Genomic DNA, 17303 nt, shown 5'->3' on the forward strand with positions numbered 1-17303 from the left:
TTTGTAAAGAGCCTTCGAGTGAGTGTAAATATCATTTGTATGAACTCACAGGCCCCTGCTGCATTGACACTGTCAGAGAGGCCGAAAGGGGCCATGATGGAGCTGAGATTCGGGCCGTCAGATAGCTAGAGTAAAGGAGAGAGTATGGCGGTATTAGAGGAAACTGTGCTAAAGTGTCCCCTGGCAAATAGAAATCTGGTGCAGGTTTCCTGCGGTGCTGAGAACTCACAGCTCCCTTGGGAGTTGTGGGCACTCAGCATTTCCCAAAGCCATTGTCCATGAGCTCAGCCGTGAATCGGTATCTTGCTTTTCGTTTGCTAGTTGTTCCTTGTTCCATGGCTATTCCTCCTCAGCGAAACATGGATACAGGTTTGTGGGGCCGCAGGGATAGGGGTGGGGGTAGCAGCAGGGGTAGGGATAGGGGTAGCAGCACTTGAATGGCTTTTTCCAGCAGCATGGCGGCCAGTGTCCATAATCGCCTCCGTAACCGCTTGAGTCCCCATAACCCCACGGTTTACAGAACCAAGGTTTACAAATCTTTTGGTGCGGTTTACAGCACCAAGGTTTGCAAATCTTTTTTTGGTGGTGGAACAACATCTCCATGCGTTGGAACTAAACCTGAAACACACAGAAAGGAAAAGAGTCACCATAATGCCTTAGAGCCAGTGGAATAAACGGGTCAAAGCTCAGTTCCCATTGAAATGGGGGCCACATAGAAAGAGAGAGCGCGTGGTACTTTGGCTTCTAAAGCTTGCGAGTCAGCAATACTTGACCATGTATGTATGAAAAATATTCTTCGTCAGTACAAAACGTTAAGGACCAGAGCCCGAGCCAGCGGAAATCGCCACTGTTCAACGGAGATGAATGGTGCTAAGCTAACTTACACCAGCTGGGGATCTGCACCTATCATTGCTAGCAGAGCACATAAGAACAGAGAAATTGCCGAACTGGTTCAGAGCAGAGATCCATCTAATGTAGCAATCTGCCTGAGCTGCTGTTGAATTAAAAGTGGTTTATGAGCTTTTTCAAAGCTGCCAAAGGGATTCGAATGCCTGTTTCTTTATGAAAATAAACCTGAACTTGTGTCCCAAATGCCTGTGTAGTTCTGCAAAAAATTGCCACCCTCGCTTTATACCATGAATCCACCAATGCCTGCAACTTAATAATCAAGATTTTTTCGTGGAAACTCCCGTAAGATAGACAGTAATTGGAGTCTATATGCAAAATTGAAATGAGCACTAACGAGACATCTGGATAGCTATGGAGAGATTCAGTGAAATCGCACTTACCCAGCCCACTGAGGAGGAGACGTCAAGAGAAGCGGTTAAAGAACCCTGAGTTGCGAGGGCTTTTATACAGGTTGTTAGATGGCCTGGAGAATCTGAGACACCCTTTTGCCTGAGCTCTTAATTAGTCAGAAAAACATTTTGCTGTGCACGTCACTCCTTCAGTGGATATAATTGGTTTCTTCAATCTTCAGGATTATTGAGTTATGTACCTCATGTGGCATGCATCTTGAAAGTTTTATGGAACCAATTTTTTCCTGATATCAATCTGGTGAGCCCATCAGAGTTATTGCAGGAATGACCTGGCTATTAAGAATGGTATCTGTTGCACAATCTGTTGTCATGCAGAGGATTCCAGTTTGGTCTGATAAAAGCTACACTGATATGTGTTGGTATGTAGTGGGGGCCCAGGGCAGTCTCCCTGATGGAATTTCCTAGGAGGAACAGAGCATTTAGGCTGTATGGCTTGAAATTTCCGTAGGTCAGAAGGACAGTGTAAGGCTTCTGAACCACTTTAGTCACACATGCTTTCAAAAGAGATCTTAACAGGGACCTGAGATTTGCACAGGCATTTGTGCTGACCCTCCGCTTAGGGATGGGTTTCGCTTTATGTTGTTTAGAAATTTTCAGTTCATAATCGAACTTCAGTTGTGGCACCAGTGCGGTGGGATCAGGGCGATCCCCATGGCAGAAGCTCACTGTGCTTCCTCTTGCAGGGCTGCTCTTGGTTTGAGGTGAGGGTTGGAGGTGGGTGAAAACAAGTTATGTTTGATAAAGCCTTTGAGATAAACCTTTTTACGTTTCTGGCATCAGTAACACAATCTCCATCCAACAACAGCCAACACAATTCTTGTCTTGCATGAAAAAGCAGCAGATAAAGCCTCAGGGGAAAGACAGGAAAGATGGAGATGTGTCTTTCTTGGCTAAGGCTATGGGTTTAGATTAGATTAATTGAAAATCTCATCAGCCTTAGGGCATGTTGCAAGACCTTGAGCTTGCAGCATGCTTGTCTACTATGATTAGAATGATTTTTCGAGCGTACCAGAGTCTCTATGGGATGTTTCCTGTAACCAGGCAAGGGTGAGAAGCCTTGTTGTGATTCAAAGGCTCTGAACACCTTCGAAGATTATGGGGCTATGCTGATCTTTGCTGGTCAGACTCCTGCTCTGAGGAATTTGTATAATGAAAGGAAATGCAAAGCTTCAAATTCTGAAGGGAAAATCACAATCTGAATAGTGGACTGACAGGAATGATCTAGAATATAATTTCCTTGTAAAGTGACTCTGTTACTCAATACAAGGATGTTTTCCTGCTACAAACTATTATTAGTATCATAATACAAGATTTTAGACATCAAAAGCCTTAATGAGTGTTTGCGAAGAGGTTTGATATCCAGAGTGCCAAAGAAGTGGAACATCCATAATGAGTGATATCATCCCTGTTTTATACGTGGATAAACAAAGGCACATTGAGAATAAGGTTTTACAGGAAGTAAGCTGCAGAGACTGAAGTAGACACGTTAGTCTTAACAAGTGCCACATACTTCCCATTGATCCTGAACCCTGTCAGACCCTTCACTTTGTTGGATTCTAAACAAATCACTAACGAGAGTAATTCATAGAGAGACTCATTCATGGGTTCTTTTGTTTGTTTTGTTTTGACAAGTTTCTAAAGGAATCATCTCCTGGTTCCTCTGCACAGCAGTGACCGTACGTGTCTCCTCACAAACTTTGATATTTGAGTTCTAAAAAGAAGTTTTTGATCCTACACCACCAAATATGTAATTGACATACTATGATCAACTATGTAATTGACATACTTACCATTCCTTTGGTGAATTATTGTCGCCATGGATTAGGAAGGCCAAGTTAAAGTGGAACAATACAGTACATAGGTGAGCTTTGTTTTTGCTTTGATCAGAAAAAGAATCATCTAGGTGCTTGCCAAACATAACAAGGAAATGACTGAGTCTCTCTAACAATGACAGTCATGTAAATTGCATGTTAAGAAGCCAAAAGCACCAAATGTTATTAAGAAGACACTTTACTAACATTGTCTTGCAATGCAGGCTAATAGTGCTCAACCCAGAGAGTAACGTGTGGCACGAATTGTCAGGACATTTGGGTTTTACTTCTTTCTCTTCAGCTGACTTATTTTGTGATCTCCAATTCAATTTCCCCCTGTTTATCTGCATATCAAATGAGGATAACAACACTCCCACAGTATGTTCTGAGGCTTGCTCAAAACTCAGGCTCTAAAAGCACTTCACAAACACTCATTAAAGTTTTATATATGCAAAGTGTTGCATGATTATAATAATTTGTTATTCTTGGAAGATGCCCATCTTTTGAGTAATAGATTTTCTTTAAAACATATATTTCTATCTCTCTCCTGTTTACACCTTAATCAGGTCATGATTTCTAGCCTCAGAATTTGTAGCTATTTGATTTTCCTTGAATAGCAGTGATATATTTCTCTTTTGTATAAAATTGCATTTTAAAGGTTATGCATCAGATCCTCAGCTGGTGTAAATTTGTCCGACTGTGACTTTCATGACCCCTGCAATCCAAAGCGCTGTTTGGGATGTCTATAACTGAGTAAGTATTATTGCTGGAACACTTTCTGCAAGAGAGGGATCTGGAAGCATGTCCTTTGGCTGGTCAGAGCCTGAATTGGTGTAATATCATCCCATATCAATCTCCTGCCTTTTCTCCCTCTCTTTTGTGTTTCTCGTGGGCTACATCATCTGCATTTTCTCAGGAGACCTCAGTTCTCGTAGGTGCTCATGGATGAAGATGTGAGTGCTGAGGTTGTAACTCCAAGCCCTTAGAAAACACTGTACCACCAGCATTCAACACAAACAGTGAGCAGCAATTCAATAAACAGAAGTGTATGGTTCTGCTTTGATGATCACCCTGATAAGGGGAGGCCTATTGAGACATGATTTTCTTATCCCGATAAGGTGAAACTCACCCCAAGGCAGAACAAAAGTCTATGCAAACTTATGTCTGAGAAGACCTATTTTGAAAGTGAAAGTTGTTCATAGGCCTTGTATTGCCCCTCTGCCAGGGGTGAAGGCTCCCTGATTCTAAAGAACTGCAGTGGTATATGCCACAATATCCCTAACCAATACCCGCATGTATTTAAAGGACTGGACTGGATTCCTATACGTGTTGCCCTGATCTAGCTCAATTTCCTTCAGATTCATTCCTGTTGTAACTCCAGTGAAGTCAAGAAAATAACAGGAATGTAGATCTCCCATGAAAATTTTCATATCAAAGACTTCTGCAGGGTGTATCATATGGTTGTTGTTCCATATGAGATTGGAAATAGATTAATATTGATAAGGAAAATCATTATATCAGTGGAAAGACTGATGTGCGCAACAAAATTTGTTTGGTAACTAAGCAGGATCTCATACACAAAGGCTGTCTCAGATCCTCCCGGAGGTCTGTTAGACAGTATAAAAGCTCTTGTGAGCCCAGGTTTTTCTAACCACTTCTCTCGACTTACTCTCCTTGGCGACTGGGTAAGTCTGAGTTGAATCAATCTCTCGATACAATTGACGTGTCATGTTAGTGATCGCTGTCATTTAGGACTGAATGTTGTACATTGATTCTGATTCTTAGCAATGCTAAGGAGTTTTCCCCTAATTTTGTTGTTGAGGTTCTTAAGTTGCCGGCATTGGTGAATTGATGCTTGGGAAGGTGAGGGTGAGAACTGCAGAGCAGACATTTGTCTGATCCCCAGTTCCTATTACTCTGAATTGAAAATAGGGAACTGGAACTCCCCAGTGGCGTGGAATAACCTCATAGCCCAGCTTTAGGTAAGGGTTTTGGGGAAGAAACTACTCTAGCATAAAGCAGGGGTGGCCAACCTGTCTCCGGAGCCCCATGCGGCTCTTCAGAGGTTAATATGTGGCTGCTTGCATCGGTGCTGACTCCAAGGCTGGAGCTACAGAAGCTAACTTTCCAATACTCTGTGGGGTGCTCACTGCTCAACCCCTTGCTCCGCCCCAGGTCCTGCCACCACTCCATCCCTACCCCCAAGGCTCCTGCCCCTTCCCCCGAGCTTGCCATGCCCTCGCTCCTCTCCCCTCCCCACCAGAGCCTCCTGCACACTGCGAAAGAGCTGATTGTGGTAGGCGGGAGGCATGGGGAGGAAGGGGGAGGCGCTGATTGGCGGGGCTGCCGGTGGGCTGGAGGCGCTGGAGGCTGGAGAGGGGTAGTGGATGTGGGGGCTGCTGATGTATGACTGTGGCTCTTTGGCAAAGTTCATTGGTAAATTCTGGCTCCTTCTCAGGTTCAGGTTTTAGAGGCAGATCTTAGGTTGGTGTAAGTCAGCATGTCTCCGATGAAGTTAGTGTAACTAAGCTGATTTAACCCTGCTCAGGATCAGGCCCTTAGCACGTGGTATTGGGTACAGAGTATTTTCCATTCATTCGTTAGCAGAAATAGCTGACTCACAAGCTCTAGAAGCCAAAGTGCTACCCTGTGGTTGTGCAGAGACGTGGTTTGCACCCTGAGCAGAAATCCTCACAAGGAAAGTAACCTTAGGAAGTTTAGTTTAGGTTCTGCCGACATTTGTAGAGACATTTTGTAAAAGCAATAAAAATCCCTTCCATGCATGATAGCCATACATCATAGCGCATGTTTACTTACTCCAGTCAGTGTTTTTAAAACCAAGGGATTGAGAAGGGTTCAAAGTGGCTGGTTAGGAGGGTGTCTAACATGGAGTAAAAGGACTAAAAAAGAGGAGGAAACGGGGGACAAAATATAGTCAGGAATTGAGGGGCTAGGTAACAATGTCCCTGCTCAGTCTCTCTCTTTCTCTCCATGGCTGCAGATGGAACAGTAACTCAGCACTGATCCCTTCGTTCCACTGGCCACCGCGTGTTCTGTTGACTCTTTTCCCTGCTGTGTGTTTCAGGTTTACCTCCAAAGCAGGAAGATGTATTTCCACCCCCAACAGATCTGTCATCCTGGCTGCTACCACCCTTGCTGTGGCAGGGGCTGGAAGCCATGGTGTTAGTTCAGGCAACACAGGTGGTGTTATGGCTGCTGCTCCCCTTACCCTTGCCAGTGTCGCCAGAGATACCAGTATGGACACATTTGTTTTGCTGAGGAGGAACAGCCACGGAACCAGAGGCGAGCAGGCAATGCAAAGCAAGATCTGGACTCACGGCTGAGCTTATGGGCAATGGCTTTCAGAACTGCTGAGCACCCCCGATTCCCCTGGGAGCTGTGGGTGCTGAGCACCTCAGGCTCTCTGCCCTGTAGCTGCATTTCCCAGGTTGCACTTTGCGACTATTTCCTCGAATGCCTCCCTTCCTCTTGGCTTCTTCTTAACCATCTGTAGGCCTGAATCTCAGTTCCACAAAGGCTCCTTTAGGCAGCTCTGGGATGGGACGCATAACATCTACACTCACTGGAAGGCTCCTTCAGAGCGGCCTGAAGGGATCTGTGACAGGTTTCAATCGGTCCACCAAGCCCCAAAGGGGCGATGGAGAGCTATGGTCCCACGGGCAGGCCTCAGTCACACCTTTCGGGCTCTGGGGAATTAGCGGAGAAAGTGTGCCGGCACGAGTCTGCAGCGCGCCCCTCAGGCCGGGGAGCGTTGGCACGAATCAGCAGCGCGTCCCTCAGGCCGGGGAGCTCCAGCACGAATCAGCAGCGCGTCCCTCAGGCCGGGGAGCGTCGGCGCAAGTCCGCAGCGCGTCCCTCAGGCCGGGGAGCGTCGGCGCGAGTCCGCAGCGCGCCCCTCAGGCCGGGGAGCGTCGGCGCGAGTCCGCAGCGCGCCCCTCAGGCCGGGGAGCGTCGGCGCGAGTCCGCAGCGCGCCCCTCAGGCCGGGGAGCGTCGGCGCGAGTCCGCAGCGCGCCCCTCAGGCCGGGGAGCGTCGGCGCGAGTCCGCAGCGCGCCCCTCAGGCCGGGGAGCGTCGGCGCGAGTCCGCAGCGCGCCCCTCAGGCCGGGGAGCGTCGGCGCGAGTCCGCAGCGCGTCCCTCAGGCCGGGGAGCGTCGGCGCGAGTCCGTAGCGCGTCCCTCAGGCCGGGGAGCGTCGGCGCGAGTCCGTAGCGCGCCCCTCAGGCCGGGGAGCGTCGGCGCGAGTCCGTAGCGCGCCCCTCAGGCCGGGGAGCGTCGGCGCGAGTCCGTAGCGCGCCCCTCAGGCCGGGGAGCGTCGGCGCGAGTCCGTAGCGCGCCCCTCAGGCCGGGGAGCGTCGGCGCGAGTCCGTAGCGCGCCCCTCAGGCCGGGGAGCGTCAGTACGGGTTTGTAGCATGCGATTCTGCTACCCAAGGTAGGTTGGCCGGGGGAGGGGAACGCAGGCCCACCCAACTCCACTGCGTTCCAGCCCAGGGCCCTGACAGTGGTGGGAGGCGAAGGTCCCGTTGCTGGGTCAGCGGGGGGCCATCCACGCCACGCTGACCACACGGTGCAGTTCTGCCCCTGGGCTACATCCTACCCGGTCTCTGAAGCGGGCCTCTCTGGTCCCTCCAGCTCGTAAGGCAGAGAAATAGGGTGACCGGATGTCCTGTTTTTATAGCGACAGTCCCGATTTTTGGGTTTTTTTCTTATATAGGCTCCTATTACCTCCCACCCCCGTCCCGATTTTTCACACTTGCTGTCTGGTCACCCTACAGAGAAACCACCACAGCACTGGAGTGAGCATTAGCAGGGGCTTTCCCCCGCGGGAAAGAGGTGAGGCCGTGCCTGGCCATGAGGGGAGGCTAGAGAAGAGTGGACTCTGTTGCAGGAGGTAAGAACAGTGGTCTCAGAGCTATCAGGACATTAGTTCTCCATGAGTGCTTTGATCTGAAGATGAAATACCCATTGGTAGATTGTGCAAGGCTTTATTCCTCAGGAGGCCAGGCTGTAAATGTGCTAGTCACCCTGGTATTTCGAAGGAGAGTGAGAAGCTGGTGCGTTTCCTGGGCAATCCAAGCACAGTGGTGTGTGCCGTACCTTTGAGCAGCGGTAGACTGAGACAGACTTATTTCACTTTGTTTGGCAGGGATATAAACTTTCCTGCCTCAGGGCATTAGTCAATAATGGAGATTAGGTCTGAGTAATTAATAGAAATGAGTCAGAAACTTCTCCTATGGGCAGGTTATCCCACAACTGCCTTCTGCAGAGTTTCTTGAGCCTTCCTCTGAAGCAGCTGTTGCTGGTCACTGGCAGAGGCATGACACTGGCTTAGATGAGTTATTGACAGGATCAAAATGGAAAGTCTCGTGTTTCTGTTTTTCAAAGAATGTTTCCATGTGACGGGTCCCATATTAGAGGGCAAAGGTATATTTTCTATAAAGGAAATGCATGGGCGGAGAGCTGTAAGTCATCACACCAGCAAGACATGAGGGGGTTTCCATGGCGGGGTAACAGAGTCAGAAAGGCTGGGAGTCTGGAAATTGTGAGTTTTAATCCCAGTTTTGCCAGGGCCTCACGGTGTGAACTCGAGCAAATCACTTCCCACATCTGTGAGGAAATCCCTGGATGCCTCTGTGCCTCAGTTTCTCCAGCTGTGGAATGTGAACAAAAGCAGATAGGTGTGTCGCAGAGGACGTCTGAGGAATAATGAATCAAAGAACATCTAAATGAAAATGTGTTCATGTATTCTTCCCCACACCCTTTATGGAAGTTAAATGCACAGTATTAGATCAGGCTAGAACTATGAACTTGCTAGCCTCGCTCACATTTTGTGACACGGCTGATTTTATCCAAGCTCTGAGCCTTTCTGGGGAATTGGATGTCGATCACTGGTATGTCACAGCACATGCTCACACATGAGTGTCCAATAAAAAAAACATCTCCTGCTTCAAAACAGCAGCCCAGGGTGTATAAAGAAAATGGGGTTATTTAGGTTTCCCTAATCTGAATGTTTATCAACGACTGTTTTTCTTTTCCAAACTGGTGTGAGATGCACAACGGAAAAAGCTCCATGTGCATTGTTAAAACCAAGGCCACACCCCTATAAGGTTTCTGATTTCTTACGCTTGAATCTGAAGCCCAGGGAATTAAAAATGATGAGAGGTGAGAGTACCTTGTGGGAGGACACCAGGCTGCTCGCTAAGCTCAGGGCATGGGAGGGAATGGGAGGAACTGGTTAAGCTCTGGCATTGCCCATCTGGATCACACCAGGCTCCCTTTGTCAGGCATTAAACTGTGACTGACAAGGTTGAGCTGTTCCCGATGAGACGGGATACCGAACACCTGACTGGTGTTAGTTGGCACTAAAAGGGGAACCATAGGCTCGAATGGTAGTGCACAGGCACTGGCTCCCTGCGCTGGACTAAATTGTTACCAACAGGGCCTGAGTCACAAAGTATTTATGCACCTAACTCACGGAGACTGGTAAATGAGGAATGCAGGAGAAAGGAAACCAGAGGATTGCTATCGTGTTTCAGAATCCCTTTAATGCTAATCTGATAGGATTACATAGGAACAGACAGAATGCAGAGTAGAAAATACATTGCCAGGTTTTCCAGGATTACAACAAATGAACTGCTCCCAGGTGATGCATTTCCCATCAGATGTTCTTCTTTCTTTGGTGCCGCTGTAGAGTTTGACAATCAAATCCTGTTTGCAGCCATTTTCAGTTAATTGTGTTATCCCAGCCCCAGTCTAATTAGACAAAGCACAATATCAGGAGAGGACTAAGTTCTTTCTCTGTTATACATCTTCTGTAGCAGTGTTGAAACTGGAAACAAATGGTACATATTTATGGAAAGGCTAGAAAACATAGGCCCTAATTCTCATTGACACTTACGTCCCAGGACGTTGGTTTGTAAAGAGCCTTCGAGTGAGTGTAAATATCATTTGTATGAACTCGCAGGCCCCTGCTGCATTGACACTGTCAGAGAGGCCGAAAGGGGCCATGATGGAGCTGAGATTCGGGCCGTCAGATAGCTAGAGTAAAGGAGAGAGTATGGCGGTATTAGAGGAAACTGTGCTAAAGTGTCCCCTGGCAAATAGAAATCTGGTGCAGGTTCCCTGTGGTGCTGAGAACTCACAGCTCCCTTGGGAGTTGTGGGCACTCAGCATTTCCCAAAGCCATTGTCCATGAGCTCAGCCGTGAATCGGTATCTTGCTTTTCGTTTGTTGGTTGTTCCTTGTTCCATGGCTATTCCTCCTCAGCGAAACATGGATACAGGTTTGTGGGGCCACAGGGATAGGGGTGGGGGTAGCAGCAGGGGTAGGGGCAGGGGTAGCAGCACTTGAATGGCTTTTTCCAGCAGCATGGCGGCCAGTGTCCATAATCGCCTCCGTAACCGCTTGAGTCCCCATAACCCCACGGTTTACAGAACCAAGGTTTACAAATCTTTTGGTGCGGTTTACAGCACCAAGGTTTGCAAATCTTTTTTTGGTGGGGGAACAACATCTCCGTGCGTTGGAACTAAACCTGAAACACACAGAAAGGAAAAGAGTCACCATAATGCCTTAGAGCCAGTGGAATAAACGGGTCAAAGCTCAGTTCCCATTGAAATGGGGGCCACGTAGAAAGAGAGAGCGCGTGGTACTTTGGCTTCTAAAGCTTGCGAGTCAGCAATACTTGACCATGTATGTATGAAAAATATTCTTCGTCAGTACAAAACGTTAAGGACCAGAGCCCGAGCCAGCGGAAATCGCCACTGTTCAACGGAGATGAATGGTGCTAAGCTAACTTACACCAGCTGGGGATCTGCACCTATCATTGCTAGCAGAGCACATAAGAACAGAGAAATTGCCGTACTGGTTCAGAGCAGAGATCCATCTAATGTAGCAATCTGCCTGAGCTGCTGTTGAATTAAAAGTGGTTTATGAGCTTTTTCAAAGCTGCCAAAGGGATTCGAATGCCTGTTTCTTTATGAAAATAAACCTGAACTTGTGTCCCAAATGCCTGTGTAGTTCTGCAAAAAATTGCCACCCTCGCTTTATACCATGAATCCACCAATGCCTGCAACTTAATAATCAAGATTTTTTCGTGGAAACTCCCATAAGATAGACAGTAATTGGAGTCTATATGCAAAATTGAAATGAGCACTAACGAGACATCTGGATAGCTATGGAGAGGTTCAGTGAAATCGCACTTACCCAGCCCACTGAGGAGGAGACGTCAAGAGAAGCGGTTAAAGAACCCTGAGTTGCGAGGGCTTTTATACAGGTGGTTAGATGGCCTGGAGAATCTGAGACACCCTTTTGCTTGAGGTCTTAATTAGTTAGAAAAACATTTTGCTGTGCACGTCACTCCTTCAGTGGATATAATTGGTTGCTTCAATTTTCAGGATTGTTGTTTTCTACCTCACATGGTTTGGCATGCATATGACACACTGCAGGTTTCCTTCATCTTAAAAGTTTTCTGAGACAAATTCATTTCTGGTGTCCTCCTAGTGCTTCCACCATAGTTACTCTGGGAATGAATTGGGAGCTTATTAAGAGCTGTATCTGTTGCACAATCTCCTGTCACATAGAGGACTCCAATTTGATCCTTTAAAGCGACCCTGATATGTGTTGGTATGTACTGGGGGCCAAGGGCAGTTCCCCCCATGGAATTTGCAAGGAGGACGGCACATTGAGGCCCTGTGGCTTGAAATTTCCCTCTGTCAGACGGACAGTTTAAGACCTATGAACCACTGAAGTCCCACTTACAGTTCCAAAAAAGATCGTAACAGGGACCTGAGATTTGCACCGGCCTTTGTGCTGACCCTCTGCTTAGGGGCGTGTTTCCCCTCAGATTAATTAAAAATTCAATTAGTTATGGCACCAGTGCTGTGGGATGAGGGTGATCACCATGGCAGAAGCTCACTGTGCTTCCTCTTGCAGGGCTGCTCTTGGTTTGAGGTGAGGGCTGGTGGTGGGTGAAAACAAGTTATGTTTGATAAAGGCTTTGAGATAAACCTTGGAACGTTTCTGGCATCAGTCACATGATCTGCATCCAATAACAGCCAAACACAATTGTTGTCTTGCATGAAAAAGCAGCGGATAAAGTCTCAGATGAAAGACAGGAAAGCTGGAGATGTGGCTTTCTTAGCTAAGGCTATGGGCTGAGATCAGACTTATTTAAAATCTGATCAGTTTAAGGCATGCTGGAAGACCCTGAGCTTAGAATCATAGAATATCAGGGTTGTACGGGACCTCAGGAGGTCATCTAGTCCAACCCCCTGCTCAAAGCAGGACCGATCCCCAATTAAATCATCCCAGCCAGGGCTTTGTCAAGCCTGACCTTAAAAACTTCTAAGGAAGGAGATTCCACCACTTCCTTAGGTAACGCATTCCAGTGTTTCACCACCCTCCTAGTGAAAAAGTTTTTCTTAATATCCAACCTAAATCTCCCCCACTGCAACTTGAGACCATTACTCCTTGTTCTGTCATCTGCTACCACTGAGAACAGTCTAGAGCCATCCTCTTTGGAACCCGCTTTCAGGTAGTTGAAAGCAGCTATCAAATCCCCCCTCATTCTTCTCTTCCGTAGACTAAACATCCCAGTTCCCTCAGCCTCTCCTCTTAACTCATGTGTTCCAGTCCCCTAATCATTTTTGTTTCCCTCCGCTGGACTCTTTCCAATTTTTCCACATCCTTCTTGTAGTGTGGGGCCCCAAACTGGACACAGTACTCCAGATGAGGCCTCACCAGCGTTCAATAGAGGGGAACGATCACGTCCCTCGATCTGTTGGCAATGCCCCTACTTATACATTCCAAAATGCCATTGGCCTTCTGGGCAACAAGGGCACACTGTTGACTCATATCCAGCTTCTCGTCCACTGTAACCCCTAGGTCCTTTTCTGCAGAACTGCTGCCGAGCCATTCGGTCCCTAGTCTGTAGCGGTGCATGGGATTCTTCCGTCCTAAGTGCGGGACTCAGCACTTGTCCTTGTTGAACCTCATCAGATTTCTTTTGGCCCAATCCTCCAATTTATCTAGGTCCCTCTATATCCTATCCCTACCCTCCAGCATATCTACCTCTCCTCCCAGTTTAGTGTCATCTGCAAACTTGCTGAGGGTTCAATCCACACCATCCTCCAGATCATTTATGAAGATATTGAACAAAACTGGCCCGAGAACCGACCCTTGGGGCACTCCACTTGATACCGGCTGCCAACTAGACATGGAGCCATTGATAACTACCCGTTGAGCCCGTCAATCTAGCCAGCTTTCTAGCCAGCAGAATGTTTGTCTACTATGAGGAGAATGATGTTGAAATTGTAACATACACTCTATGGAAAGGTTTCAGAGTAACAGCCGTGTTAGTCTGTATTCGCAAAAAGAAAAGGAGTACTTGTGGCACCTTAGAGACTAACCAATTTATCTGAGCATAAGATTTCGTGAGTTACAGCTCACTTCATCGGATGCATACTGTGGAAACTACAGAAGGTGTTTGTGTTTATACACACAAATCATGAAAAATGGGTGTTTATCACTTTAAAAGATTTTCTGGAAAGTTTCCTGGAATCAGCGTGAGAAGCCTTGTTGTGATTCTAAGGCTCTGAACACCTTAGAAGGTTGGGACCCCAAAGTGGGTCGCAACCCCATTTTGATGGGGTTGCCAGGGCTGGTTATAGACTGGTTGGGACCCGGGGCCAAAGCCGAAACCCTAGCCCCACTGCCCAGGGCTGAAACCTGAGCCCCACCAACCGGTTGCAAGCCCTCTGCCCAGGGCTGAAGCCCTTGATCTTTGGTTTTGACCGCTTCCCCCCACGCCTGCTTGGAGCAGCAGGGCTTGGGTGGGTTCAGGCTTCAGTTCCTCCTCTTGGGGTCATGTAGTAATTTTTGTCAGAAGGGGGTCATGGTGCAATGAAGTTTGAGTATCTGTGGTCTAGATATTAATTCTTTGTAAAGTGACGCTGTTACTCAATACAAGGGTGTCTTTCAGGAATAAACTATCATTATCATCATAATTCAATACTTTAGACATCAAAAGCCTTAATGAGTGTTTGCGAAGAGGGTTGCTATCCAGTGTGTCAAGGAAGTGGAACATCCATGACAAGTGATATTGTCCCTGTTATCTACGTGGATAAACACAGGCACATTGAGAATAAGGTCTAACAGGAAATGAGTTGCAGAGACAGAATTAGACGGATTAGTCTTGAAAACACGTGCTTCCCATTGAGCCTGGACCCTGTCAGGCCCTTCACATTTTTGGATTCTAAACGTATGACAAAGAGGAGAGTAATACATAGAGCAGTGGTTCTCAAACTGTGGGTCAGGACCCCAAAGTGGGTTGCGACTTGCTAAGGCCCAGGGCCAAAGCCGAAGCCAAAGCCAGAAGGCTTCAGTCCTGGGTGGTGGGGCTAAGCTTATAGGCCTCTGCCCTCGGGCTTCGGCCTTGTCCCTGTGGCCTGGGGCAGTGGGGCTTTCGCTTTGCCCCCAGCCCCCACACCGCAGGTAGCAGGGCTTGGGCGGGATCAGGCTTCAGGCCGACCTCCTGTGGTGCTGTCTTAATTTTTGAGAACCCCTGCCATAGAGAGACGCATTCATGAGTTCTTTTTTTGTTTTGTTTTGACAAGTTTCTGGAGGAAACATCTTCTGATTCTTCTGCATGGGAGTGAGGAAACTTTATATTGGAATTCTAACTTCAAGTTGACTATCCTACACCGCCTATTACGAACTATGTAACTGACATACTCAGCAAAAAAAATGTGGAACAAGTGAAGGGTCCATGTTGCTGGAGGTGGTGGAAAAATGTTTTGAGGCAAACGAGGCTGGAGTTAAGATTTTGTTTGACAATAACAGCCGGATTTTTCACAGGAAGAGACATGTGACTTATCACTTCAGTACTTAATATTTGAATTATAAATAGCAGTTTATAATCTTAAGCCACCAATGAACATGTATGTAATTTACATCCTGATCATTCCTTTGGCAAATTAGTATCTCCATGTAGAAAGAAGGCAAAACTGAAGGGGATCAGCACATTATTTAGTTGGTCTTTGTTTATGCTTAGATCAGAAGAGAATTTGTCCAGAAGTTTGCCAAACAAAACAAGAATACGATAGAGTCGCCGTAATCATTAGAGTCATGTAAATTGCATATGAGGAAGCCCAAAACACGAAATGTTATTAACAAAACACTTGATTAACGTCACGTAATGAGGTCAACTAATGTTCAACCCAGAGAGTAGCGTGTGGCATGAGAAATCGGACTATGTGGTTTTATTGCTGTCTCTACAACAGACTCTTTGGGTGACCTTCTGCACAGTTTATTTGCCTCTGTTTATTTGCATAGACAATAAGGATAAGAACACTCGTGTCAGATGGTAAGTGGTAACTGAGGATACCAACCACTTCACAAACAGTCATTAAAGTTCTATATATGCAAAATGTTGTATGATTACAATGTTGATGTTTTGTTCACAGAAGATGCCCATGTTTGAGTAATAGAGTCACTTCAAAAATGTATTTCAGTGGCTCTCATTTCTAGGCCTTAGTCAGGTCATGATTTCTCGCTTCAGAATTTGTAGCTGTGTCGATTTTCATTCTATAGCAGCTAGGTGTTTCTCTTTTCTATAAAATTCCATTGTATAGTTATTGAGCCAGCTGTAAATCATTCCGGCTCTGTTGACTACTGGAACTATTCCCGCCGGAGAAAGACCTGGAAACACGACCTCCAGGTGGTGAGAGTATGCATTCTCCTAAACTCATTCCACAGAGGTCTCTTGCTTGGTCCGTGATGCCTTTTCTTCATCTTCCCGTGCTTCACTTGGGCTCTCTTGGCCGTACTTTCCCATAAGATCTCCCTTCTCTTAGCTGCTCATGGACGGAGATGTGGTTGCTGAGGTGGTATAGATTCAAGATTGTAAGTCCAGGCCTTTATAAAACACTGTGCCACCAACCCCGAACACAGTCAATGAGCAGCGCTGGAAGAAATAGTACGGTGTGCTTCTGCCATGATTCTCTCCCATTCATTTCAGGTTGCATTAGATTAGATGCATTATGGGTGGATGTGCAGAGTATTCAGAATACAGGCTCCCTGAAATTGCAGTGCTTAATGGCAGAATATCCCAAACCAATATCAGCATGGATTTGAAAGACCAGACTGGATTGTTGTACATGTTACTGATGCTCAGATCCACCGCTGAATTTCCCTCAGATTCATTCCCACTTCCCAATGAAGTCAGGCATTAAACCATGACTGAAAAGGTCGAGCTGCTCCAAAGAGAAGGGTTACCGAACACCCGACTGGCGTTAGTTGGTACTAGCAGGGGAACCACAGGGTAATACCTCCTCTGATTTACAGCCTCTTGCCGGACCTGATTCTCTTCTAACCAAGGGCTCCTTGGGACTTAAGTAGTGCCCAGGCACTGGGTCCCTGCGCAGGAGTGAATTGTTACCGACAAGGCCAGATTTACCAAGTGTTTAGGCACCTAACTCACAGAGGCGGCTAACTGAGGAATGCAGCAGAAACGAAACCAGAAGACTGATCTCATGATGCAGAATCCTATGGCTGGCCGGAGGCTGAATTGGTGTAATATCATCCCATGTCCGTGTCCTGGTTTTTCTCCATCTCTCCTGTGCTTCTTGTGGGCTACATCATCTGCATTTTCTCAGACGACCTCAGTTCTCTTAGGTGCTCGTGGATGGAGATGAGAGTGCTGAGGTCGTAACTCCAAACCCTTAGAAAGCCCTGTGCCACCAACCTTCAATTCAAACAATGAGCAATGCTACAATTAACAGAAGTGTATGGTTCTGCTTTGATGATCACCCTAATAAGGGAGGTGTATTGAGAGATGATTTTGTAATCCCGATAAAGTGAAATTTACCCCAGGGCAGAACAAAAGTCTATGCAAACTTACGTCTGAGAAGAGCTATTTTGAAAGCTAGCGTGGTTCAAAGGCCTGGTATTGCCCTTCTGCCAGGGGTGAAGAGTTGCTAGGGGGAGCAGGGAGTCTGTTCTGTTTGTGAGCTCCAGGGGACCCTTAAAGGGGTAGACAGTTCTTGGACTTGTAGTGTGGGACAATCGGGACCACAGAAGGGGTGGAGAAAAGTTGGTGACCCGACTGGAGAGCCACGTTAGCCCGCAGGAGAAGGAGAGTGAGAAGCTGGTGCGTACC

Source organism: Lepidochelys kempii, chromosome 24 (genome assembly GCF_965140265.1).
Source record: "Lepidochelys kempii isolate rLepKem1 chromosome 24, rLepKem1.hap2, whole genome shotgun sequence".
Taxonomy (NCBI): Eukaryota; Metazoa; Chordata; order Testudines; family Cheloniidae; genus Lepidochelys; species Lepidochelys kempii.